This window comes from Manis pentadactyla, chromosome 8 (assembly GCF_030020395.1).
Source record: "Manis pentadactyla isolate mManPen7 chromosome 8, mManPen7.hap1, whole genome shotgun sequence".
In the NCBI taxonomy this organism is placed as follows: Eukaryota; Metazoa; Chordata; class Mammalia; order Pholidota; family Manidae; genus Manis; species Manis pentadactyla.
This window is the reverse complement of record NC_080026.1, coordinates 133885657-133911056: the sequence shown is the minus strand read 5'-3', so window position 1 is coordinate 133911056 and position 25400 is coordinate 133885657. Positions and strand designations below refer to the sequence as shown.

At 42.0% G+C, this 25400-nt stretch overlaps 1 protein-coding gene across 4 annotated transcripts in view; it reads right to left on the bottom strand.

Moving 5' to 3' along the window:
- Nucleotides 1-25400, bottom strand: part of ZRANB1 (zinc finger RANBP2-type containing 1) — a 108572-nt gene that overhangs the window by 60348 nt on the left and 22824 nt on the right. For 2 of the 4 annotated variants that reach the window (XM_036898963.2, XM_057506450.1), the window contains exon 1: nt 3875-4256. The exons of 1 other annotated variant lie outside the window; for it this stretch is intronic. The gene's annotated coding sequence lies outside the window, so the exon portion shown is untranslated. Of the gene's footprint in view, nt 1-3520; nt 3545-3874; nt 4257-25400 lie in introns of those variants that run through there. One more of the 4 variants, XM_057506449.1, reaches the window with a different exon arrangement.

Here is a 25400-nt window from a genome sequence, read left to right as displayed (position 1 = left end):
AGGGGCAATGACTGCTAATGGATAGTCAGTCTCTTTTTGGGGTGACGAAAATGTTCTGGATACTGGTGAGGTTTACACAGCTGTGAACACACTAAAAACCAATGAATTATATAGTTTAAAAGAGTGAATTTTATAGTACATGAAACAAAATTCAGTCTAGCTGTTATTTTAAAAATTAAGAAAAAACAGGATATGCAACTGATTTCCAACAATGCCTTTATCCATTCAAATATTTTTTATTTATGTGAATTCAATCCACATAAAAATGTGACTTACTAAAGTGTGAAAAAACAAAATTGTGTTGTGTTGGTTAAGGAGGGGGCAGGACAGTTTGCCCTCAATATATTTACTATAAAAATATAGGATGTTATTTTTTTATTACTAAAAGATCAATTCACTAGGCAGCTAAAAAATTATCAACTTTATATTCAATTTACCTGACCAACCTCCATTTTAAAATTCAAACTGATGGCTCTTGTCAAAAAATTTCATCTTAACCAAAATGCCACCACCACAGAAAGCAAAAAATGCTTACTGATCCAGATTTCTCAAGTGATGAAATTACTGGTGTAACCCTATGGATGTGCCTTTTACAAATGTCAAGTAGCCTAAGTAAAAATGCCTGTATTTCTGGGAAGTTTATTAACAGACTCACTTAAGCTTCACTTGTGCAAAAAAGCTTTCTAAAGCTCAAAGAAAAAAGGTATTATGTGAACTACTTTCTAAAAATCAATCATTTCAAGGGGAAAAATATTTTGATGAACTGTAGGAAGAAGGTAAGTTTCCACTTAGATGCAGTGGATAAATTTAAATGGTTTACTGCTAGGAGGCCAAGTATCCATAAAATACCAGGCCTCCTACTCACATACAGAACAGAAACATACACACCTATTTTCCAACATCAGTATCCACCCCTGTACTACATAATTACATGTATTATCCTTAGTATACAAAAAATGCTATGGACCAGCCTGTTTGTGTTTTCTTCCAACGCTGTTGACAGGTAGCAGTGAATCACACATTCTCCAGTGTCTCATCCGCCTCATGATCAATGACACATGCTGTCAACATCTGAGGTTAAGAATGCAAACTGAGACTACAGATATTTTCTCCTTCCCATGATGCTCAATGTTACTATATACAAATATGGAATGACCACCCTTAGTGACACCGGTGCCTAACTCAAACCAAAGTCACTGCCCCAGACTTAAGTCTGCAGTAAACTACAAACTGCGGCACTTTTATTTGAATAAGACATGATCACCATCAAACCGTTGAGCTGCCCTTCACAGGAAGAAAACTGGATTAATAAAAATAAACATACTGACCCCCCCCGAAAAAAAGTGTTTTTAAAGACAGCCATAATTTCAAAATTTTGCCTTATAAATCATCCAAGTCCCTGAAACTCCAATACTTAGAAGAGTACAAGCCAAGTATCCTAAAATACTTCCACAACCAAAAATATTTTGTCAAACCATGTATCCATATTTTCAGTGCCAAATATATTGTCTCCAAAGACAAAAGAGGGTTTGGGGTTCATACCCATTTCTCCGAGTCTTAAAAATTTAATTGGGAAACAGAATAAATGTTAAAAAGATAAAATGAAATACAGGCTAACGTGATAAAAAAAAAAAAAATCCCACACAAAAGAAGAATCAATTCCCTTGGGGTTGAAGGAGTCAAAAAGGTTTCTCAACAGAAAGGACTCAAAAAAGCCCAAAGTAAAGAGAATATCCACGAATACAAAGAGAAGGTCTCAAACAGAAAGAAACGCATAAAGAAAGGCCAAGCAGACAGCCTTCAAAGGAACAACAAGCAAGTTAGTTTAGCTGGAACTAAGGATCACAAAGAGAAGTAGACTGAGGGTGGATTAGGGCCAGATTACACAGAAACTTGAACACCACACCAAGCATCTTAAGCTTTACTTTTCACATAAGAAGGAGCGGCCCGAAGTTTTTATGTTGTGAAGTTAAGAGGTGAGAGTGTTAAAATGTGCAAGATATTATTTACCCAAAGCAAAGGCAGAGTACAATACTCGAAATGAAACACTACCTATCACTGGGGGAAAATATGTTCAAAGCCCAGGTACCAAAGCTCATTATTACTGTGGGAGGAAGGATGCAAGCAGCAATGATCAAATTACGACACTGAACCAAGATAAATAAAAAACTACAGTGGCCCACTTGTATAACTTCCATTTCTTTAAACCTTCCATTTATTATAAAAGCAATGTTAAGTATAAAGCACACTGAACAGCCCTTACTGTACCAATTACACATAGGAGGCAATTTATCTCAAATATTGTACAACAGGACTGTGAGTTCCAAAAGTATGTTAATCCTCTTTTAACTGTGATATGCCATAAGCCTTATTTATCAGTGTAGAGCTGGAGTCCATAAGCTTAAAATGTACTACCATGAATGAGTGCATCACACTAACCCAAGCACATCTCAAGAGGAAATAAATGGGTGTCTAACTGCTCTGAAACATTAAAAAGTACTGAAACATCAATAAAAGTAAAAATGCTTCATGACATTCAAACAGTGTCCTCCTCCAAAATTAAAGTGTGTCCTTTTGGTCCCAATAGCCCAACAAAAACAATGCTTTTGACATTTTAGTATAAGAAAGTGACTGTATTATCTTAAGATCCAAAAGTCAAGAGGCAGCAGGGCTCTAAATTCCTTTAGAATTACCTCGTTTAATTAATAATGAGGAGAGATCCAGCTTTATTTTTCACAAACATAGCTTAGATGACTTTCCCAAGGCCCCTGGCAAAAGTCAAGCTCAAAATTCTTCATGGTTTCCCCTGGCTTATGGTTTGTACACTGAGTCATCCATGCTTGATCCAATCAGGGGTACCCTTGAAGTTGCACAAGTGATAAAGAAGAGACCACAGGAGAGAAGGACCACTCATTATTTAACACTGCCAAGAGCTACAGAATTCAACTGTTTCTAACACAACATTTTTGTACATTAGACTTTTTGACAACATTGTAGTTCACGTGGTGAGTAGAGAGACCAAATTATTGGATAGAGACTGCGTTTGATCGGAGTCTACGGAGTTAATGGAAAAGGGGAATGAGTTGACCAAAATTCAAAATTCATCAAGAGAGTTTCGAAATACCAGTGTATCCCCAAGATGATGGGCCGGTTGAAACTTCTAGGCTGAACCTAAACTGCCTGTCCCTTGTGCTTAATCCAAGTATTCATTACAGTCCTTTTGTCTGTGAAATAACCACACCAAGCTACAGCGGAGAAAATAACAGATACCTGCACTAAACAATCGTTATTTGGGGAAAGAAGACTAGACAATCTTTCCATTAGTTCCAGCTCCTCCTCCCCAACCCACCCCCGTCACCCACCCCCACCTTTATTTTCTTAAGACAGAAATGGCAACAACGGGAGGTGGAGAGGAAGCCGCCAAGGTCCCGAAATACAAGTTTGGAGACCAGCACCAACTTGTGACGATGGACCCAAGTATTTAGGGCCTATTGCAGAGTGGGAGCGAAACCCCACTCACCCGCCCGTAGGTGGCAGGAAAAGAAGTTGGGGGGTGGAATCTGGCATGAAAGAGGTGACAGGTCAGGCAGCGCGTCCAGCCACTGATGATCGATGGTCGGTAAACAAGCGGGGCGGACCCACCCTCCCACAGCCCCAGGCCTGGCCCCGCACCGGGAAAGCCCAAGATGGAAGCGCGGCGGAGGGAGACCGTGCCCCCTCCCCTCCCCGAGCCCGCAACACCGCCCCTTGGGGCGCGGGCCAGCAGCCCGGGAGAGCCGGCTGTCTGGGGGCCGCCAGGGAGCGAGGGGACGGACAGGCCGCGGCGGGGACCGCGAGGGGCCTGCGAAGGGACGCCCGCCCGGGGCCCGATTACCTGGCGGCGGCGGCTCCTCCTCCAGCTCCTGCTCCTCCTGCCCGTCCGACGCTCGGCGCCTGGCGGCGGCGACTCCCCGAACAGCCCGCGGCGACGAGCCGAGCCCGGCCCCTCTCCGCCTCCCTCCGTGCCGCCGCCCGCCCCGCTGCTGCCGCCTCCGCCCTCTTCCTTCAGTCAGGACATGGTCTCCGCGGGCCCGCGCGCGACTCCCGGCTGCCGGAGGCGGGGGTAGAGGGGTGGAGAGCAGGCGTGGAGGCGGGAGGGGGTCACCGTGGGGGGAGGAGGAAAGAAGATGGGGGACCAGCCCCCGGCGCTGCGGGATCCTAATGGCGGCGGAGAGGGGCCCCGGAGCCAAATAAACCCCACGGCGAGGAGCACAACGTCAAGGCCGGACCCCGTCTCTCGCCGCCCTGTCATTGGCCTGACACCGCCAGCGGCGCAGCCAATGGGTGGCCGCCTCTTTCCGGGTGCAGGAGGCGGGCCGCGGAGGGGTGACGTCACTCCAGCGCCCGGCGCTGACTGTAAGGCGGGGCCCGGGACTGCGGGCGGGGACTGCGGGCCTTCCGCGCCTTGCGGGGTCGCCCGGGTGCTACGGCGTCCCTCCCCACTTCGACAGACTCCCTAGACTTACTAGTCGGCCCCCAAGTCTCCGGTCCCCCAAACGAACTGCTTAGTAGAATATGCTTCACTTTTGCTTACTACAGTTTCAAACTGAATGACAGGGAAGAAATGTTTAGGTTGTTCGTGACTGTAAAATATAGATAAATAAAAAACTTTTTTACTCCTGCCTTTGAAGGTGGCTATCCATTATAAATGTGTATGTTTATATACACATTGGAATATTATTCAGCCATAAGAAGAAAACAAATCCTACCATTTGCAACCGCAAGGATGGAGCCGAAAGCTATTATGCTCAGTGAAATAAGCCAGGCAGAGAAAGACAAATACCAAATGATTTCCCTCATTTGTGGAGTATTAAAACAAAGCAAAACTGAAGGAACAAAACAGCAGCAGACTCAAGAGTCTCCAAGAAGGGACTAGTTACCAAAAGGGAGGGGTGGGGGAGGGAGGGAGAAGGGGATTAAGGGACATTATAATTAGCAGTCACAATATAGTTAGGTCATGCGGAAGGCAGCATAGCACGGAGAAGACCCCTAATGACTGTAGCATCTCACTATGCTGATGGACAGTGACTGCAGTGGTGGGGGGAATGATAATGTGGGTGAATGTTGAAACTACAATGTTGCTCATGTGAAACCTTCATAAGACTGTATATCAATGGTACCTTAATTTAAAAATAAGTGTGTATGTTTAGAACATATATGACATGGATACACAGACATATGGTCAAAATCTGTGGAATTATATGGCATACCTCAATAAAGTAAAAAATTTAAGTCATCAACACTTAGCTTTTTTCTCTCTTCTAAATATTTCCTAACTCTAATTTTGGATAAACCCAGCTTTCTTACAGTTGCCTTTGTGTAACTTGGAGATGGTTTCCTTTTCTGTAAATTGTAAATTTAAGGCAGGGGATAAATTACAGCCATGGAAAAAACACTGTCAAGAGAATTCCCAGAGCCCAAGTTCTAAAGAAAATATGTTAATGGTGATGTATTTTGTACATTTCTTTTTTTTACTGTAAATATAACCAAATAGTCCAAATCATTTAGCCATTTGCTGAAACCCCATGTGTCAAATTTTTCCAGCTGGAAAGCTTTGTTTTCCCAGGGGGACTTCACCTTGTGTTTTTTTGTACTTCAAATTTTATTTAAAGAATTTAAAAGACCATAAAACACAGCAACTCTTTAAGAGTTGTAAACCTCTGTCTTTTGAAGATGAACTGTAGCACAGTCGAGGGCATTTAGGAGCTGTGCTGGACACCTCAGCTTCAATAGGAAGACTGTAATTCAGAGTTTAATTGGATTTTTAAAACTTGGATGGAGACTTCATATAACAAAACTATTCATGGTATTGTTCACAGTCTCTTTGCACACACATGGCAAAGGATGTGTGTACAGCCTCACTATGGCCACTGAAAAATGATACTCTATAAAGCTTCCCTCACAAATGACCTCTTTCATAATTGTTGGTATATTTTATCCTCACAGCCATTCCTATCACAAAGAGACTTTCAATAATCTCCATCTTCTCAGAGCAACATTATTTCCTGAAGGACCCACCAGTAAATTGAGTTTAAACTACAACAGTCATTGCCTACAAATAACGCATTCCCAAACCTATGATTAACACAACTGTGGATAAAATTAACCACCACACTATTATGTAAGAACAAATGGTTCAACCAACATTTCACTTTGAAAATATTTTAAGAACTTCAGAATACCTCCAGTGTCCCCTTCCTGAACTTCAACTGCAAAGCATCTTACCTACAACTTGGCAAGAACTGCAGAATTATGTGTTTTCTTTAGAGTTTATTTTGTTAAGGGAAGGGGATATTGTTTGGGTAAAAGTCTTATTAACTCTTCACTCAGTTTAGTAAACATGAAGTACCATGTGCTAAGCAACAAGAAGCACATGAAGACAAGTAAGACACATTCCGCCTTTGAGGGAACTACAGCATAGCAAGGGGGCCAAGACAAAACTAACCAAAATTGTAATGAGGTAGAATGTGCTAAGTACATTCAAATGAAATTATCTTGTAATTGAAAAACAAGAGCAAAACCCCAAATGACTCTATGTTAATGCTGGAAAGACCGCTGATATCCATGCAGTGGTTCTCAACCCTGGCAAACATTAGAATTGTTGAAAAAGCTGAGGAGCTTTTTCAAAATACACGTTTCTGGGCCCCACTCCAGACATATTGAAACAATCCCCAGGAGGAAAGCCTGGGCGTGGCTATATTTTAAACACACTCCCCAGGTAACTAATGTGTAGCCAACTACTGACAGTCACAACCCGCAGTCTGCAAATGTGAAAACTAATGCCTAAAGATTTTAAGTTATTTACCAAAAGACAGACCATCTAGGTCTGAAATTAGAACAAAGCTCTTCATTTCCCAAATCTTTCCATTGCACATATTTGAATGAAAAGATGACAAATACAGCAAATAGCGTTGGCACAATTGAACTGATTCATGCTGTTTGGCATGGAGATTAAATTACCATTCTCCATATACATATAAATATATATATATATATATATACATATGTGTATATATATATATATATACATATGTGTATATATATATTTCTGAATTCTGAGAAATACTTATTTGGGAAGAAGATATCCACTGTTTTTTTGAAAAGCTCTTTTTCTTAGAACCCTTGTTGTAATGTGTAGGGACAGTATAGTCTCGTTGACAATTATTTAGGGAAACACCTGAAATAAAAGCCAAAACAAGGTACCTGTAGAAGATAAAACTCCATTTTACTTTTCCTGCCTCATTCGGAAGGTCTTGAATGCCAAATTGGGGACCTATACTTCATCCCTTTATTAGGAGAAAGCCATGGAAGGGTTTTGAGCAGGAAATTGCCAGTACTGAAGCTGTACCCTAACACGGAATGTCTGTGGGACAATCTAGGGTAGAACTGGAAATAGGGACAGAGAAACTGATTCAGAGACAAGGATCTAAACCAGAGCAGCTGTGAGAATGGAAAGGTGAGTGAGAGTGGACGGAGGTGGTGGGAGAATTGTTGAGGGTCTGCCACTTTCTGAACCTGGGGCAGAAGAAAGCAGCTCAAGTCAGAGAACTCCCGATGATAGGGGTAAGATTAAGAGCAGGAACCCAGGAACGGAACTAGATAAGAGGAGCTGTTGACTCTTGGCTTGGGTATGTCCACATCCTGGGCTCAGAAAGAAATGTGCAGAGAACAGGAAATGCTGGTCTGAAATGTGGTAGATAAACTGCTTGATTATCTCCAGCTCCAGCCTAGGTAGAAATTACCGTGAGGCCACAGGAGTGAGAAAGAAAAACAGATTGGTCAGAAAATCAGATGCAAAAGGTGTTCTGGAAGTTAAAGGGTCAGTGATCCTCAAGAACGGAGTAATGAACACTGTCAGATTCTACAGATGTAGGAATCAGAACAGAGAAAAGGTCACTGCATTCCACAAACAAGAGGCTTAGTGACCTTCTAGAGAACAGCTCTCAGTAGGATGGTGGGGAGAGAAGCCAGATTTCAAAAGCTGAAGGCATGTGTAGGCTCTCTGCAGCAGTGATCATAGATTACCAGTCCCAGACAGTGGGCAATGACAGAAAGGCAGGAGATGGAACAGGCACAGGGTAATGGGAATGAGGGAAAGGTCTTGTTTTCCTGTATATATATTGTAAGAATGTGAATATCAGCAATTTCATAAACAGAGAAAAGAAGGTGGAGAGTGTGCGGGTAACGACCAAAACCCAGGAGAGAGGGAAACCAGAGCAGGGTGATTTGTCGTGGCAATCCCAGGGCCCTCTCTTTCTCAGAAACAAGAGGAAAGGAAGACGTGAAACACAGAGCTGTCCAGAGAGCCTGATGGGAGAGACAGGTGAGGATTCCGAGGCATATTCTTTCCCTGCCTGGGGGACTAGGCAAGCGGAGGTCATGTGCAAGGGTTGGGCTGAGTGCTTTGGGACAAGGGGTGTGGAGAAGCAAAAAGAGTGACAAGGAGCCACTTCCTCCGACACGGTTAGGTGGCCCAGTGTAAGGCCTAGAACAGCGAGGCCAAACAGGCAGAGGCCACCCAGCAGGCACATTTCCAAATAAGGACAGTTAAAGGCACTTTGCAGAAGGCAATGACAGCAGGTCCCATTTACTTAGGGTCTGTTGGGAGGATCTGTGCTTTATGAAGTTTTATACAACTGGTGAGCTCCTCTCAAAAGAAATGCTGGAAAGTTCAATTGTTACAAGAACAAATTCTCAGCCATATGGCAAAAAAATGCCAGTTGTATAAGCTGCAAAATACCTGGCATTCACTGTATATGATCAACATGATTTCTCAGGGGCAAAACCTCTTTACAGTAGAAAATGCAATATAATAATAACGCTGCCTGCTTCGTTCTCATGAAATAAATGACACTGTTTTGTGGAATATAGGATCATCCAGTCACCCTTCTGGACACCAACCACAAACATGCCTGAGTCAAAAATCTCTCACAAAAGGGCAAAGTATGTATGTCAGACATCAGACTAAATACAGCTCATGTGACTTAATCAAGTCCTGATATGTGCTAGGACTAGTCTCAGCTCCATGGGTAGGAATTTATATTCACAGGAACAAGGTTAAGAAATTTTCATAAACCTTTAACTAGATATCCTTGTAAGCTAGACTCACTGAGTTATGAGAGAATTGTTGAAGTTTTATTGATCTTTTTAAGAAGTTTGGAGACATCAAATATCTGAAATAACTTCATTTGTGTTATGCTCTGGACCTGGAAAAGTTTTATCTGAGGCAACAATGTGAAGTGGAAAGAACATAGACTTTGGAATCAAACAGATCTGGGTTTAAATTTTGCTCTGCCACTGAGCTGTCCTCTGTGAGTTGGCTTCTTCACTGAAGAACTATAAGGTAATATTTCCCTGGCAGCTAACTGAAGATTCAATGAGATTAGAGGTGGAAGTCCTGGCCATCATCCTTAAGTATTGATAAAGGTCGATCTCCCTCATTTCACTTAACTCAGATAACATTTATTGAGGAGATACTCCATGTCAGGCACTGTTCTGAATGCTGGCCATTCAGACAAATGGGCTATTTGTTTAGGGGGGGGGCAGCTCTTAGCCTGGGGTCCCCATACCCTCTATGGGGTTGTAAACTCAGATGGGAAGAAAATACATACTCATTTCCACTAACTTTTAACTGAAATGTAACATTTACATCAGTACCCACCCCTGGTCAACAAACCACAGTAGACAAACCTGTGGCTTTGGCACCAATAGCGACTGGACTTCTTAGAACACATTACAGTTGTAGATATCTCAAAATATGGCTGATGCTCATCACAACTGCAAAATCGTGTTGGCCATTAGATCTGCCACTAGCTTCTTAATTAATGTGTTGTTTTTAAAGTCATGCTTAACTTAATAACAGATTTTTAAAAATTTGATAACTATTTCAGTTTAATTGGTTTCATGTAATCTCATTTACTTACGCATTGAAAACATTTTTTCTGAAGTGACCCTCTCACACAAAAAAGATTGAGATGCTAATCTTACTGGAAAGTTAAATTTTATTCACATCTCAGAATAGAAAGGGCAACTCCATAAAAAATACTCATACTACTAATGTTCCAAAGAGGACACAGAGAAGGTAAACCAGGCAATTCCCCTGGAAAGCAGAAATGGGAGGTAAAGGCTATATTTTGCAGGCAATATGATTGGCTGAGCAAGGAGAGAAGAAAAAATAGGTAGGAGATATTGGAAAAGACTCAGTGAGGGAAAAATGTGTTTCAGTTAGGAAATCCCGGACCAGTGAAAAGCGTGACTAATGCCTAGTCAGCTCAAATGTGCTGTGAGTCTAACCTCATATGAACAAACCCAAAGGGCTATTTTCCCAGTTTATGGTTTCATAAGCAAACCTTCTCCCATTTTCAGAGGTGACACCTTCACCCTCCCCACCATCCCCCAATCATACACTCTCTGTTTCTCTCTCTCTCTTTCCATGTGTTTTTTTCCCTGTGTGTGAGAATCTAATACTTACATGTCTTATTACTTAATGCTCATGGAATTGAAAATATTCTGCCATTCTGCCAAACACTAAAATGATAAAAAATCTAAAAAGTTAGGAAGGCCACAGTATCTCTCACTTCTCTCTTTCCAATCATTCCAGAGGCCACAGTCTAAAAATATTTGAAAATATGTTAAAATACTCATGATGTCATTCAAATATATCCTGAATTAGTAAGAGTGATTCATGCAAATGATTTCATTTGCTTCCACAATGATATGTAAATTCAAACTCCGGACCAGAAAGAATAATCTGTGTGGGAGCATCACGGCTGGGACAAAACCATGAAGTACACAGCATCCTGTTACCTTTGACATAGAAGATTTGTAGTAGCTATAAAATTAAAATACACAAGCTGCCTATTAAAGGGGGGCTGATCAGACAGAAATGTAGTTCTATGACTGATACAAAATTATTCCGTTGTTCCACGTAAGGCATAAAGCATGAGTTGTATAACAAATAAACTCATTTGGCTGATATTCATATATTACCTGGAGCTTTATCAGCTTTCAAGAAAGAGAAAGTACCATCTCTGTATTGTAGATATTTTAACTTTGATTCACTAATGGATCCTATGCACTTAGGATGGTCATTGGCATATACAGGTGTTCAAGAAATATCTACTGAGTGAATTAATTATCTTTACTTTCATGGATTTGTTGTAGGGCAATCCAATCTGAGAAGATCTCCCTGTGTGCTAGGAGAGACCTCAACCTACAGGAGGGTTCTTGACTCTGATCAAGAGAGAATTCATGAGCAGGTTGAGCTGGTACAAGCAAAGAGCAGTTTAATAAAGCAAAGTACAAACTCAAGGAGGGAGTGCGGGTGGGCTCCAGAGGCGAGCAGCACATTGGGGTTTGGGTTGGGTGGTCTTACAGCTGAAGTTCAAGCAAGGGTGGAATATTCACCCAGTTAGGTGATGTTTTCTGGAAATAGGAAGGGAATTCTGGGAAATAGGGTCACCCTCTCTTTTTGTCCTCAGAACCGTCGTGGTGCCAAGGGGTGTGATCTTTAGTATGCTAATGAGTATATAATTCCCTTTGAGATAAAGTCAGGGTCAACTTCTTTTCCACATTGAACTAGTCAGTTTTGGCAGGACTGGTATCTATACCCTCCCTCCCCACATCCCACTAGAATGATTTATGCAGAATGTAAATAAGAATATAACATATCTAAGAATATATTTTGAATATAAACAAACATCTAACTGACACCAGCCCAAGTCCCCAACCCCCTGCCTGTTCATGTCTGCCTATCCGCCCACTTTAACAGTTTTATACTTCAGGATATTTTCAACCATCATTATTCTAGTTCAATAACCTAATGCATTTAAATTTCATTCAAGAACTTAGAATAGTTTGATATTTCCCTTTGATTCTTCTTCTTTTAGTATGTAATTTATGTATCTTGTACAGAATTCTAAATGTCAAGTCTTATAAATGAATGCAGATGAAAATTATATCTAACACATTAATGTTTGCATTTAGCCATCTTTAAAAAGGAAAGATGTATTTTTGTGAAATATTTCCAGGGCATGGCAGGCTTCAGAAAATCCACAGATACCTTGAAATTGTATAACAAAATCCTGGGAATGGCTTGCACTTTTCTGGAGAGAGGCTCTGTATCTTTCATCAATTCTCTAAAGTCATTCATAACCCCAAAAAAAGTTAAAAGTCATTGGTTTAGACTATATAATTTTTTAGGCAATAATAACTTGTATTTTTAAGATATGTAAGTTTTCAAAAACATTTTACTATCCATTATTGCACTGTATCCTTGTTTGTCAGAAAGATGTTATCTCCAAGGACTGAAAGGAAAACTAAGGGTCAGGGAAGTTACAAGACTTTATTTTTGGGAATTAAAACACAGACCCTAGCTGGGTCAAGAAGACAGATAGCTTATAGAGGTTTTTCTAAAAGATGTGTGGATTAAAAGTGAATATTAGTGCCTTCTATCATTTTAAAATTAGTGTTTTCAAGAAGCAGTCCTTGCAGATAGAATTTACCAGGTCACAGTTTATGGGCCTCCTCACATTTGTGAAATAAGAGTCACTGCAACTGTGGGGAAAATGAGAAAGAGAGTTAAGTACCCAACTTGAAGCCAAACTCAATCAATGATGAACTTGAAAAAAGAATGTGCTTAAGCTGAATGAATTTCCCAGCCAATCTTTTAGGACAGGTGATTAGCATCAGTGTTAGAGCACTTGGTTTCAGGAGCCATGCCTGAGTTCTCTTCAAATGTTAGGGTCAGCATGTGGGACTGTAACGGGTAAAGAAGCAAGCAGGGAAGGTAGCTAAATGGAGTCCATGCTCCCTGAAGAGTAGGTGGGCCTGGGAAAGATGCTGACAAAATTAGGGCCCACTCATTATTAGATTCCTCTGACCCTGCGCTTTGGCGGTGAGCCCACCACTTAACCCTAGGCTGGGAGCTCTGGCAAGATGTCAGCAGCCCACCTGGAGAATTGGTTGACTTGTACAAGTACCTCGAAGAACTACATCTTTCCTCTTTTACATTCTTGTGAGAATGTCAACAATTTACAACTCCAGGAGTGGAAAAACAAACAGCAGGGGAAACTTAAATTGTCCAGGGCTTTGCTTTAGATCCTATTCCTGTTGAAAACACTTTCTAGAAACAGTCATAGGCAAAATAACCACTATCCCCCATTCTTAAAGGTTGTCATTAGAAAACTTGCATATCAGTGTCCCAGGCAGAAATAGACAGCACACTCCAATGGAAAATTGAAATTCTTTACAAAGGTGGGGGGCAGGGTTGAAGAAAACCAGCAAGGATGGTGAGACAGCCTTGAGCTGACAATAATGCGGAGCCCTTACCAAATCCTAGAGAGAGAGAGTGGTTGGCGGGAGGGCCACTGGGCAGGGGCCGTGGCCTTCCCAGAAAGACATGGCCACTATCAACCTGGCCCAGCAGGGAACAGCCAGAGTATATATCCTGACCCCTCTCCCCTTTCCCCAGGTTCTGCCAAGGCCTCCCATTGGCCAATCCAAACAGGAACAGGTGACCATAGGGAAGCTAGGGAACCACTGATGCAGTCCTTGTCAGTCAAGGGAGAGTGAGTCTGGAGGGACAGCCGGAGGCTCTCCAGCTGACAGAAACTACAGCAGAGCAAACATAAAAGCAGAGCATTCCTGGAGGCAACAGTTATTGCCTGTTCGAATCCCGTTGCCTAAATAAAAACTATTCCACCCAGAGACTATGTATTTAGAGAACATTTCAATTTTCCTTTTTGTATTACAGCATGGTTATACTGAACACACAGAAGAATTATACTAATCCATTCTATAGCTAAAATTCAGAAACGATGGATGGCACAGGTGGTACAGAAACTCACCAGTGAAATACTGGAGGCTCATCAAGAAATGGCTTCCTAAAGCAATAGGACAAAAGTTTAAGTCCATAAACTGATAGGTTCTCTCTCTAGCAGCATCTTTTTGGAATGAAATGATGTGTCACAAAAGGTAAGATTTGCTGGAGCCTAGACTGAATTCAATGCCAGTCATCCTCGTATGTTAAACAATGAAACTACATTTCCACACCTTAGGGATATTTTCTTTTCTGATTTTGTCTTACAGTATAATTTTGAGTCTGTCTGCAGGATTTCCATCACTGAAATCAGGATTAGAGACAGAGTCTTTTATATTATTAAGTAGGAAAGAATTATGTTAAGAAGCCAGCTCTAACTCAGAGATAAATGTATTTTAATAAAACAGAGAGATTCACCACTGACATGTAGCTTTGTGTTAACATAATATTCTCTAATCAAAGGGAATCCCCCCAAATAAATATTAGTAGTTTAATCACCAGGTCACCATGCATAAAGGACAAGTGACAACATAGTTGCCCACAGTCGCTGTAACCGAAGCATGATATTTTGTGTGTTTGTTTCTATGCTGGCAGACAACATCTGTCACCATTAAAAAGAAAGAAAATAAATCTTCAAGAGGAAGACATATTCTTGTCCAAGAGCTAAGGAAATAGACTTTTTTTCCCAACAAAAATACATTAGCTTTCCATCAGAAAGCAACTCATACTGTATAAAAAAGAAGTCCCTGAGCAGATACTGTACTGTGGCATGGGTCAGCAAGAAAGAGCAGCCTTTCTTGTTGGACCTTATTTTCAATAGAAAAAAAAAAGATGTCCATTGCAACCAAACCATTATTATTCTTTCCTGTCTCAAATGCATATTTTAAAAAATGATTTTGTCCTATGAAACACAAAGTTCTCTACAACTACAGTGTAATCCTTTTTTACTGGACTGTTTACCTGTACAATTCCAAATATGGTGAAATGGTAGACTACTCGAGTAACATATGCAAAAATAATAAAGATGACAGAATGGAAATTAATTTCCCATTGGAGTTTTTCATCTGATTTTTAAAAAGCTAGAATTAGACCATTTTAAAATGTAGTATCTCAAGGCCCTAGGAGTTAGGTATTGACTTATTTTCCTGAGATTTATAGCCCTCATAAACTTAAAAAGAAAATGAACTTAGCATTTGTGGCAGAAACTGATAGAAACTCTCCCTACCATCCATTCTCCTTCCTCTCCCAATAAACAGAACATCAGTTTCTAACAAAATTGTTGCTCAGCTAAATGCCTTTACTGCATTTCCAAGTCTCCATTATAGGTAGGTGTGACCATGTGACAAAGTTCTGGGCCATAATGTATTTATGGTGTGTATGTGTGTGTGTGTGTGTGTTGAATTTTATGGAAACTTTCCTTAAAAAGGAGGGAACAGGCCACTCATCTCACCCTATCTTCCTTCCTGGAATATGGATGTGATTGCTGGAGCTCCTGTGACCATCCTGAACCACGAGGTGATTTTGAGAATAGTAGAGCAGAAATATAGTCCATGCTTGGACTGTCTTCCCCCAGGTGTCTTATACAAAAGAAAAATGTATCTGTTCTACTTAAGCCACTGTTTGAAGGGATTTTCTTTTTCAAACAGCCTGATAGAATAATATTCCACTTCCTGATATGGAGGAATTGTTCTTTTTCCTCTTCCTGCAGGTTTATATTTTTATTATTTAACACTCTGCTTTTGTGGGAAGAAATCCTATTGAGCAATTAAAAGAATGAGGGGGAAAAGAGATCATTGCAGAACATGTTAACCCTCACAAGATGCCAAAGACAACTTTCCCCAGTCTCTAAAAATATGACAATAAATGAAGTATCTGTTTCAAAGAGCACTGAATTCATAAACATTACCATAAAAAGGGGGGTGAGGCATATTCTAACCAGACTATTTTTTATATGATGTTTCCCATGCTTAAAATAACTTATAACTGAAGTTGAAACTTACGCAGGCAAATTTTGACTGAAAAAGCTGTGATCTTGTACAATTCTCACAATGATTCTGTTAGGTCAGTAAGTAGTCCTTACAAGGAAGGTAGCACAGGGTGAAGGGCTGAATGTGGGGCCTGGTGTATAACATGCCTCCCTCACCTTAGGTTTTTGCTCAGATGTCATTTTCCCAAACCCCAACATCTGAAATTTTAACTCACGCATCCCCTATCAGTGCCACCCTGCTGATATTTTCTATCCCTTCTCCATGCTTTAATTTTTCTTGTTAGCACCTACCACTACCTCGCACACCATATATACATGCCTATAACAATTATGCATCTTATTAGTTGCCTGTCTCCTGGGACAGAAGGTGAACTCCATTAGGGTAGGATTTTTCTCTAGTAGTTACCTGTATACTGAGGAGGGTTCCCAGCACTTGGCATTTGCTCAGTAAATACCTGCTAAAAGAAGGCGTGTTACAGCCAACCTGCTGGTGGACTTGACTGTGACCAGCTTGTAACCATGGTGGCAGAGGAGAGCTCAGCTGCAGAGGCCCAGGTGGCCGGGGTGTGCTGCTGAAGGCATCACATTTGCACTCAGGAGACTCCACACTCAGGGCCTAAGGCGCCATACCAGGTGACACCCTAGGTGATTATGGGATTTGGCATTTGCCCTACAAAGGTCCCCATGCCTGAGAGAGCATGACATTAGATAACAAAGAGAGAAAGCTGTGACAGGTGGAGAGAGAGATGGTGGGCAAAAGAAAAGCTTTTTTCCTGCTTTTGTACAAGAAGCCCACATTTTCAGTTTGCACTGTGCCCTGCAAATTATGTAGCTGGCCACACCTGGCTCAGACGTGAAAGGGGCCAAGGAATGAACTCTACACCCTCAGCTGCTTCATGCTGCAGTGGCAGTTCTGGGACCGCCTAGATGTCCTAGAGGCTGACCTCCGCCTTCATCCAGAGCAGGTGCTGAGCACAGAGCCCCCAACGGCTTTTCTTATTAGTTGCCTGTCTCCTAGGACAAGGATTTTCTGGTCCCAGTCAGCAGGTCCAGGGCCCCTTCCTCATGCATGCCTCAGGTTTACCTTGTTGAACTTTTGAACCTGCTATGTCTAGATGCAAATGCTTGGAGGCAGTGGTATGCTGGTAAATACTTAACAACCAGCTCTCTGAAGATGCGAGCCCTGATTTACAGCAATTGCTGACTGCCAAGGTATAAATATTCTCACTGGGCCAATTCTGAGCTACCTGTAGTTGATAAATTTTCAAGAATTTTGCTAACTGGTTAACAGTTGACTCTTAGAAGCTAACGCAAGCAGGCCACTGAACATTACTGCTTAGAGGGAAGAGGAAAGAGAACTCATAGTGATCTCATCTATAATCTGGAGCAATATGAACGGATAAACCACAGAAAAAAAAAACAAAAGAACCAGCAAATGTGAAAAGATGCCCAAAGTGATTACAATAATGCAAATGAATACAAAAAGGAGATAATGCTGTTTAAAACTCTGATAAAAATGTTGAATCTCAAAGCTCATCAAGATACATGGCAGGTGGGAATACATATTTGTGCAGACACTTTGGAGAGCAATTTGGTAGCCCCCAGGACAATTTAAAATGTGTTTAATCCCAACAGTTCCACTTCTGGGGTAGTTTGGGGAAATTCCCACGTGTGCACAAAGATGGTCATTGTGTTATTACCATCATGATAGGCTTCATGTCCCATCACCCAGCTTCAATAATTGTCAACTCATGGCCAGTCTTGTTTCAATTTTCTTCCTGTCTGCTTCTCTGCTTTTCACATTATTTTGAAGTAAATCCCAGACAGCATAGCATTTCATCCATAAATATTTCTTTATCTCTGAAAGTAAAAACCAAACAAACAAAAAGCCTGGAGTGGACTTTTATTGGGTATGTGGGAAGGAAATCCCAGCAGTCATCAGGAAAGGATGGATGAAAAGGCAAAGGTACTTTTTCATGAGCACTCTAGAGTCTGCATAGCTTAAGAGTAACATTTCAAGTACATTCCCTAAGGAAATTGTCCCTTACCCTACAGGACACAGCAGGCTGAAGGGATAGCCTTCCGATGCTTGGCAGATTTTGAGGTCAAATAGAACCTGTACTAGGTAATCAGCTTAGTGGAAAATGAAATAATAACAGATTTACATGGTACTTACAAACTTGCCATGTAGAGGTTGATTCATATTTCCATAATGTCACCCTTGAATATTGCACTTTATCATCATTATTTGAAAATATGTATCTGATTAGTTACACCCAGCAAATAAAAACACCAAATGTAAAAATAACCAAATGTGACTTCTTTAAAATGACAGTGGCTTTTGATTGTTAAATTCGCCCCTAACTCTAAAATTTTGTTTCAGTGTAATATTTCATACTGAAAAAAAAGTTACACTAATAGTAATGACTTAGACTATTTATCACCTTTAATCAAAAGAATTCCCCTTTCCAAATTGCTGCTTTGTGGAAGGAGCATTAGAATTCTGTTTTAATCTGAAAGTAAATGGGTCTGAGGTTGAAGATTAGAAAAGGAAAAATACACAACCTTTTTACATTTTAAGAGATTATCAAAACTGTAGTATATCTATATCTATGTTTAGTTTTTGATGATGTGCTAGAAAACTTCCAGGGTACAAGAGAGAACATTATCTTCACATGGAACATGATTTCATAATTTCTACACCCTATACATAATCCCCCAAATTGTTTCCTTACTTTCACTCAGTAAAAATCATTTCTAATTCATTAGATCTTAAGCAGCAAGCAACCAGCAGAGAGGGTTAGAATGTGCAAAAGAATGAACAGTGGTTTCCCAGAAATTTCTTTTTCTGAATTCAGACTAAGCATCAGGATCTGGTTAGTTTTTTAGTAATAGTAGGTCCGCCCTAGGCCTATGCTGCTAGCAGATTGAACCTCCACCTAGAGCAATGGCAGAAGTGCTATAAAATGAATGGGATAGAGCATGGTTAGACGACGAACGTCAGCTACTCTGGCAGCAAGAACAGGAGAGCTGCAGCATCCCAGAGTAGAGCAAGAGGCATTCTCCCCAGCAGCGCTCTCCTGGTCCCGGTGCCCAAGCATCACTGTAACTGTCCTCCCTGTAATCTGTGATTCCTGCCCTGCTTTTATAAGCCCCCAAACATTCTCTTTATTAACTTACTGTACTTATAAAGACAGTTGTTACATCTCAAAATTTTATTATCACATTTAGAGCCTGGATGAAATCATCATTTTATGGAAATAATGCTTGTCATTTACCTTGGCTTAGCTTATGACATTGAACTAGACAGTGCATCAGGTAGCCTCAGTTTACCATCTGTTAAACAGGAATAACCGTACCCCTACCATGTAGGTTTGTGTGAAGACCAAACGAGGGGTTGTGAGTGTACTTTGGCAGCATGATGGAGAAGGCTAAACATGGAACTGAGCCCCAAATCCACCACCAGCTTCTCTACCAGCCACTTCTCTCTTGGCATCTTATATACAATAAGTGGGTTAGAGGAGATCATGAGAAAGTTCCGTTCCAGGTATAAAATTCTATTAACTCCTTTTGAAATGATTGACCCACTGTCCATTGTTTCTACAAAAGAGGCAAAATCCTATAGTCTGTGAAATTGTGGTCAGCTAACAGGGCCCCTCCTCCTATGTATTAAACCTACTTAGAGGGCCCTAAAATGAATTAACCAGAAGGTGCTGCTGGATCCCCTGATAAAAAACAGAGTGTTTATGAAGCCAGGAGGAATTGTCCTTTCTTTTACCCAGGGAAAAAGAATTTTTACAGGAAATGGCCATGCTGTCTCAAAATTCACTGCTCTTGCATTTATGTGTGGAATGGACAGCCCTCCCTGAGGCATAAAGTGGGTAAAGTACCTATGAATCTTTATTTATATCACATTTTTGGCCATTTGTAAAGCATTTTCACAACGATTCTCTCTCCTAGGAGCCAACTCTTCCCAAGTCCTTTTCCAGAAACCCCAACTATTCTGAAGAATATGGGTATGTCCAATCCATCAAAACTGAAGTACCTCGACTGGGGCATTTCAAAAAAGATACCAGAAGATTATCCCACCAAAATATTATGGCAATTTTTGAGAATGCCTTTATCCTGCCTACATTGTTGAATCTCTTGAGAGTGTGTATAAGATACCATATTTATGGAGATTAAGATGTACATTTTTTCACATTTAATGTCTTTGAATTCAGGATGCATCTCACAATAGAGTCTTTCTGTCCTAACCCTGAGTACTAGATTCAATATTGTCCCCAAGAAATTCATGGCCACCTGGAACCTTAGAATTTGACCTTATTTGGAAATAAGTCCTTTGTAGAAGCAATCGGCTTTGATGAGGTCATACTGCATTGAGGGGGCCCTAGAGCCACGACTGGTATCCATATAAGGGGAAGAGGGGACACCCAGAGACACAGAGGAAACAAGGAAAAGGCCAGGTGATGAGGAGGCAGAGGCTGAAGCCGTCTGTCCACAAGCCAAGGAACCTATGAACTGCCAGCAGTCACCAGGGGCTGGAAGAGGCGAGGAAGGCTCCTCCCCTAGAGCCTCCGGAGGGACCACGGCCCTGCCAACACCTTGATTTCCTGCTTTCAGCCTTCAGGACTGTGAGAGCATATATTTCTGTGGTTTTAGTGTGTGGTAATTTGCTGTGAAGCCTTGGGAAACTAACACACCCTGCAAAGTGTGTACCTGTATGTGTGTGTACACACACACACACACAGAGGTTTGGTTGGCTTTCATTTCCCTTTCCTCACTCACAGGGGAAGGAGGAAGGGAACTGAGCTGCCTGCTCACAGAATTCCCACTCTCCCTGCCATCGCTGCCCATTTACCAAAAAGGATTCTGAGCACAGGGAGGCTCACTAGATCACCAGATCCTACAGGGGAAGTCACAGATTTTGAAATGAAAGGATGATCCTGGGTAACCACAATGTCAGCCTTTTGCTTAGTATGAGAGAAATGGTTAGTGTCACAGGAAGTTTTCTTAAATCCAATTGGTTGAATGCTCTGAACTTGGTTTAAAGGATAAACCTTGGTGTCCTCTGCCCCTGCAGCCTCAAGGAAGCATCAAGAGTCTAGGCAGCAGTAACAATGGGAATAAACCGTCCCTGGAGCAGAGTTCCATCCTGGAGCAGAGCTCCATTCTGCTTAGTCAGAGCAGACTCTCCAGTGCAGTCCTGGTGGTCTTAGGGTGCAGTGGTTGGAATAGGAACAGTCCTTTTTGCCTGTGGTTCCCTTTTGAGGAAGGAAGGGAGGAAGGAGAGACTGAGCACAGGAGCTGGAACCCAGCAGGTGAGGCCACTGCATTTTGCACAGAGCGGTCTTTCCCATGCAGCACCACCTTCACCCTGGGCGCCAGAGGCCCCTTCCATGTGCCTCATTCATGACAAATGCACCACAAAGCCTGCAGATGAAAGAGCACCTGGGTGTTTGGGCTATGTGGGGTCTGTGCCCAGTACAGCACAGCACAAGTCATAACCGTTACAGCCACATCCATGACCAACACCTGTCAGGCCTTGGGGAAGCGTCTCTCCACAATTCCTGGCTTCTGTCCTTAAACAGAAGGTGGCTGTGTCTGATCACCCTGGAGATTTGTGGCTGCTCTGCTACCAACATTGGAGACACTGCTTCGGAGAGCAGGGGGTCTTGGCCAGGAGAAGATCTTAGGTAAAAGGAAGATAGATTATCAATATGTCAAATCCCCAAATAGCAGACATACAACAGATTCTTACATAGAGAAGCATCACTTCCCTGGAGCCCCCTGGGCCTTTTTTCTTTCTCTTTATGTTCAAATTTAGGATTGGAAGGTATTCACAATCTAGCACGGTTTTCACAATGGTTGCATATGGTGGCCAAGGAATGCTGCAATATTACACAATTCACATAATTCTAAAATGTGCCCATAAGTAGGATTCGGTATAATGTGTACAAAGCACAGTGTTAGGTATTTATGCTACTCAACAGATCCAGGTATCACTTAAGAGATGGGAAACTGCAATACAAGTGATAGCAGTTTATAAGGTAAAATTCAGTATGTTGTAATATTTTTTGCAATAAAGACAATTTGTCACGTGCCACCCCATACAATGTCTGATTCTGATATATGAAATCTACGGCTCATTTCTGAACCTAAATATGACTTTAAGAAGTTTACTGACAATTCCCACTGCTATTGCTTCAACAAAGTTTCTCCAAATTGAAGTTAATAAGAAAAAACTAAGAACTACAATGACTCAATAAAAGTTGTCTAATTTAGCATTATTGTCAATAGGACACAGATTATGTGAAAATTTTGCCTGTAGCAACATAGTGACTTTGCTGCAATGCAGAAAAGAAAAATAAATATTGTGGTACAAATAGGATCATCTATGAATTATATGTTTGTTCATGCAAACATCACCAGCCCATGAACAAAGCACCTAGATATTTAGATAATTAGACTCTAATAATAATTAGAGTCAGTTTGTCTTTGAGATTTTGCTGACTTTAATCTTCCCTGACTAGGAGGAAGCTCGGTCCGTCAACCACGGGGGCAGCGTGCTGAGTGTGGCCGACAGTAGCAGCAAGAGGCTGCTGCTGGGGAAGATGAGGAATGGAACACAATGAGCTAAGCGGGTGGTAACACATCTTTGGACATTGATAGTCACCAGACCCAAATCCAGAGGGACTTCTTGGCCGGCTTCCCAACAGCAGCAGAAACTGAAGTGCAATGAAAGACCTAGGTCAGAAAGAACGTCATCCAGCAGATTGGGGCTCAGCATCCTTTCTTCAAAGGGGTTAGTTATGTTGACTGTTTTTAGCAATTGGTTATAACTCAGTTAATTGATAGAATCAAGAGGGTGATCACACTAGGATCTGAAGGTAGTGCAAACTACCAAATCGCATCCCAGATGTCACCGAGCAGCTAAAGGTGCACAGAGCCCAGATCTACACGTATACATCACCCTCTCTCTTGGAGATGCACCCGCGAAATCGCAGCGTTTCAGCATTTACGGGCCATTTGCAGCACCATGGCAACCCACACACGGCAGCATCTGGACATTCTACACCCTGAGCCTGGGGCCTAAACAGAAAGAGGCGCTGCAGCATTTAGATGACAAGTTTGCTCACTGAAGGAATGAGAATTAAGAATTTCAGACACAAAGGCCTGATAAGTTATTGACCTGAAGACAATTTTTTTCTCATTTAATCTAGAGGACGAGACAAAAGGAAACTATCTGTGCCTCTGTTTGCTCTGACCCACCGGAGGGAGGCACAGGCAGCAGGGAAGAAATAGTGTTACCACTGCAGAAGGGTTGAACATAGGAAGTCTGGGCCCAGACACTGAGCCAAGACTCTAAAGGAAGCAGGTTTCAAAAGGTGTGTGTGCCTCAAGGGTCCAGAAAATTCTGGCCCAGTTCGTACATCATTCTCAGAAGCCCAACAGCAACAAGGCCACCTAAGGACTTGACAATGAAGACAGCTGGCTGGAGGAAGGGAACCAAGGTCAGAGGGGTCACGATGAGGCCCTGTGTGCCCGGACCTCAGCAGTCCTGGGGACACCAAGGAGCAGAGGTAAAGGTCAGCAGTCCAGCCTGAGCTTCCAGCGGGAAGATGCCCCCCGCCCCCTGCTCAGCTTGTCCTCAGCCCTGGGTGGCTCATGCCCTCCCCACAAGCTGCTGCTGCAGCCTTTCCTCTGCCCTCACTTGGTGGCCTTGAGTTTGTGCTTCCTGTGTCCCTCCAGTCTGTGGTCTTCGAGGCTTTAGCTCCTGCCGTTATCACTATTCTGGGGGCCAGAGATCACAGAAGGGTTTTGTCTAGGCTGTTGGCTATGACCCTTCATAAAGCGGCAAGAAGAGGAGTCAGTTGTGCGGAGAGAGAATAGCGACAGAGATGCGTACAGAGAAGGAGACCCAGGCAGTATTATTACTCCCAGGATTATGCTTTCCAATATTTCTGTGATCATAAAGGTTGTCCCACTAATGACTCCCTTCGTGTCCAAACACGGCTTGGGACCTCTCAAAAAAGCCCTGCCACTCCCCTCTTGTCTGCGCAGGGCAATGTCATACCTCCTACCCCGACCTGCGGGTTTCATCTGTTTGGTTGAGTTTGCCCCTGGATGGTCTCTCTTCTAGCCTTCCAGCTGATGATGCCCTGAACAGTTTCTTGAGCTTTCTGCTGTCACATTTTCCCAGTATTCTGTTGTTCAGATTGCCTTCCAGAGCCCAGGTGGGCAGACCACCCAACCTTGTCTTCTCAGGAAGCACCCCCTGCTTCTCTGGGAGGAGAAATCAAACAAAAGCAATACTTATTTGTGGGTAAAATGGCAGTATTTCCAGAATCTCTCACCTGGCCTTAGTGTATCTCCATATCAACAGGTGTTTCCAAGGGGTGGAGAGAGGTAGCCATCTCCGTATCAATAGGTAATTACAAAGAGGGCAGAGAGAAAATGCATATCTGGACCAGAGAGGTTTGGTGGGGGTCCTTTTGCAACCAGGTTGTGAGAGACATGCCAAGCAGAAGCAGACAACTGCTTGTAAGCAAGAAATGGGTTTCTTTCACTTTATTTCTCCCTTTGACTGATTTCGGCTTCAAAGATTATTTGCCCAGGGCTGGGAACATATTTTCCCCCCAGAGTTACATTATTTCTTACAGGAGAAAATCCAGGAACAAAAAAAGAAGAAAAACAAAATGGACCCATATACTCCAAACCAAGAGAGGCAATCACAGATAATATATTTCTGGAACTTTCTCAAAATGTTATTTGAATAATATATTGGTACTTGTGTGTGTGTGTATTTATGTACATATTCTGCTTTTTTAAACTCACATTTATCATTTCTATATATATGTATGTGTATATAAATTCTTTGAAAACATTTTATTAAATAATTACATGAGAGTCTATTTTATGAGTGTACTGTAAATTAGCCATTCCTCTACTGCTGGACATTTGGGTTGTTTCTGAGCTTTACTGTAGGTAGAAAGAAAGAGCTTCTATGGTCCTCTTCCATGCTCCTGCCTCCACCTACACAGGAGGGGGCTTCCATGGAACTCTTGCTCCAACCCAATTCCTCCACAAGAGAGGGAGCGCAGCTAATCCCACTACCCAGAGTTGGACCCTAATTTAGATAAACTTTTTACTAGTGATCAGTGTTACTGGGACTCAGAAGTAGGCACTAGACAATTCCTCTTTCACAGCCTGGCTCAAATGTAGGGGGATCATTCCTGCTGAGCTGCCCCTCCCCACCCCCTGGTGTAAAGAAACCTGTGACTGGTGTTCATGTACTTCTTGGGGAGAGTGGGTATGAAGTTGTTCTCCCTTATTGTTCCTCACAGAGCACCTGAACATGCAGGTGTGTAGATTCGGCATGGGAAGGAAGAGGCCCCCTTCAGCTGCAGGTCTAGGCAAGCTCTCCAGGCAGGCTGTTAGCAGAAAGCTCTGCTTTGTTACAGTCTGACTGCCTAGAATGGTTATTTTTTAAAAAGTCGTCAAAGAATTTATACACACACACAAATATATATGTATGTAACTGTATAGGAAAAT